Source organism: Mastomys coucha, unplaced genomic scaffold, assembly GCF_008632895.1.
Source record: "Mastomys coucha isolate ucsf_1 unplaced genomic scaffold, UCSF_Mcou_1 pScaffold13, whole genome shotgun sequence".
NCBI classification, from domain to species: domain Eukaryota; kingdom Metazoa; phylum Chordata; class Mammalia; order Rodentia; family Muridae; genus Mastomys; species Mastomys coucha.
In genome coordinates, this window is record NW_022196895.1 from 42422672 (window position 1) to 42426084 (window position 3413).

Below are 3413 nucleotides of genomic sequence, written 5' to 3' on the forward strand. Positions count from 1 at the left end.
ACTGCTCTTCTGAAGGTCCTGAGTTCAAATCCCAGCAACCACATGGTGGCTTACAACCATCTGTAATGCGATCTAACACCTTCTTCTGGTGTGTCTGAAGACAGCTACAGTGTATTCATATAAATAAAAATAAATAAATCTTTTTTTTTTTAAAAAAAGAGTTGAACCCAATGTCTTGCATATAGCAGGCAAGTGTTCTACTACTGAGCTATGATCCCAATCCTCATTTCACATTTATTTTAAGCCAGGATCCAAGTTGCCCAGACTAAACCGAAGCCTATTCTGTGTTTCTAGATAGACTGTGAACTCGTGATCCTCTTGCCCCAGCCTCCTGAGTAGCTATGATTACAGCCTTGTGCTACCACACCCAACTTCGTTCTGTCAAAAGATATTGATTGCAGACTGTGTATCTCGCAGTGAGGGGCCTAGGGATGTGTATTAGCACACATCTGTAACCACACATTCCAGCCCAGGGAGGTGGACTCAGGAGGATCAGGTCCATGAGGCTGTCCTTAGCTACACAGTAAGTTTGAAAACATTGTGAGCTACACATATGTGTACATGAACATGTATACACACACACATGAACATGTATATACACCGCATAACACACACATAGTGTAAACACACACCTGAGAGCATGTCCATATATTACATAACACATATGCATGCACACATACACACATATAAACATTGTATATGTACCATATAACACATGCATGCACATGCTCAAAAGAACATGTACATTCACCATATAATGCATGTGTATACATGCACACGCACGAACATGTACAGGCACCACATAACATACTCATGATATAATCATACACACACTAGAGCATGTACATATAGCATGTAACACATATGCACATATTTGTATGTCTCAAAGAAACAAACAAAAAAAAACCCGAAATAACAACAAAAATGAAAGCCCCAGAGCTGAAAGATGCTACTTGTGGCTGGATGGTACCGTGCACCATGGAAGCAGTGGGAATCCAAGCGATTTGAAGCAGGCAGGCCATGGAACATGTCCGGAATTCACCGGAGCCTGAGTGACAGACAGGGCAGGGCAGACCTGGCTTTTGCTGTCCTCAGAAGTCAGTCACCAACTTCTGACTTCACCCAGAGTGAGCAGACACAGTGCTAGAACCTGCCTGGCTAAGCTATGGGCTCTCTAGCCACCAGCTCACAGGGCTTTTAGAGATCTCAAAACTTGCCTTTGATCAGAGAGTTTTTTAAAAAAAATGTAATTTGCTATTATTATATATCTCCCTCTCAAAAAATGAAATGGAGACAAAACCAGTAACGTACACACCCTACTAATCCAGTGTGTGTATATAGCAGGTTGCGGCAGTAGAGGCCTGTTTGTCTTGACTAGAAAAGCCCTGCCTGCTGCAGGTCTCCACCTTACACTGGAATGAACAGCAGTTCTCAGGCTGTGTTTGTTTTAGTAAAATCACTAGCCTGGGTCCCTCTGTTACCACAGTGTGAAATCCCCATCTATTCTTCCCCAGCAAACCACGGAGCTGCTACAATCCTGATTGAAATAGTTGTGCCAGGAAGCATTGGTGAACCCCAAACTCCCAACAAGGAGCCAATTTTGATGTAATTGCACTAGGGTCTTTTGATTTTAGCTCGAGCTTGGGCCACACCACTGTCTCTAATACGGTAGAACGGGAGGGTGCAGCCCTGAGCCCAGTTTTAGGCAAACATTTATAGAGGCAAGAAGTGGGTATCTATCCTGACAGACTCCTGATTGGGAGGCCATGATGACCTTTAACATAATTGGCTGGCGCTGGGAGCCAAACCATAAACTTAACTTCCGTTTTACTCCTGATTAGAGGCTGTAAGGACATGAAGCGCCAGGGGCGGGCTTGTAACCTGGAGGTGCAGAGTTGTTGGGAAGTAACTGGAAACTGGTGCTACATGCAGGTTTTGTTGGAGGGTGACCTGGAAACCGGTGCTAGGTACCAGGCTGTTAGCTCAACCTTAGGTCAGGTTCTCCAAGATGGAGTCTGAACCCAGAAGATCTGGTCTCTCAAAATGATAGATACATTGGGTAAATACAATACTTTGGGCAGTGCCCTGCTGCCATAGCTAGGGAAGAGAGAAAGGCAGGCCTAAATTTTAGAGCTTTCTTCTAGAGGGACTAATAGATCAACGGAAGTATAACGTTGCCTAAAACAAGGCTTTAATTTTATTGGCACTCTTATTATTACTCTTGGAGTCATGTACAGGGCTCGATAGAATTAGAGAATTCAGGGCTTCTTTGGTAAAAGAGTTTGTAAGTCGTACCTTTGCATGGAGAGGTTTCGGCTGAGAGCCAGAGTCCACAAGGGATCCTCTACTATCCACAGTTATGCTCCTTTCCATCGGAGTCCTTGGAAAGCAAAATGGTGACTCCCTGCTTTGGCTATTTACAACTTCCTGTCAATAATCTTTGGATTCGATTGTTCCCATCACCAGCTTTGATGAAATGGTAGTAACCACAATGATGGTAACTGCCAGTCTGTGTCGAATCCTGGTCCAGCTCCATTTTTATAGGAATGGCTACTGAGTTTACGCAGTTAGCGCATCAAGCCAGATGATAAACAGTACTCGCCATACATGCAGAAAACTCAGCTCAACACAGGTCTATTGTCTACAAAAGGTTCAGAAAACTTCTCTCTGCATGGTTCCCAAGGCCATCGTGGACATCAGACATCGATAGGCAAATGATTTTATTATATTTTGTTGAAACAGGGACTCCTGGCCTCCAACTTGCTATTTAGCAGAGAATGACCTTGGACTTCTCATCCTCTTGTTTCTACCTCCTGTGTGCTGGGATTACAGATGCATGCCACCATAACTGACTTATGATATGCTGGGGATTAAACCCAACGCTTCATGCATGCTGGGCAGGCAATACTCTACCAACTGAACCACATCCCCAGCCAGCAAACTTACTTCAGTATATAAGTCATGAGAAAGTACATAGCGCTACAGAAAGAACCAACTTTCCTAGTAATTGCTCTCAGGGAAGACAGCATCTCTCAGATGCCCCACTTCCTCAACCTTAAGGTGAGGACAGAAGTTCCAATTGCCAGAAGACTGTCTTGAGAACTAGGCGAGATAACATTCAAAAAAAACCACACAGTAGGCACTCAGTATATCCTGTCTATCTAATTACCTACTAAGACCAGAATCCAGCATTTTTATTCTGTATAAACACAGGCCTATTGCCTACAAAAGGGTCAGTCAATTTCTCTCTGCATGATCCCCAAGGCCATTGTGGCACAACAGACATCAATAGGCAAACTATTTTATTATATTAATTTACTTGTTGAAATGTATGCCCGCTAAATGTGTGTGTGTGTGTGTCTTCTTCCACATACCAGATTTATATAGAGCTCTATACAGGACAGTAAGTGTAA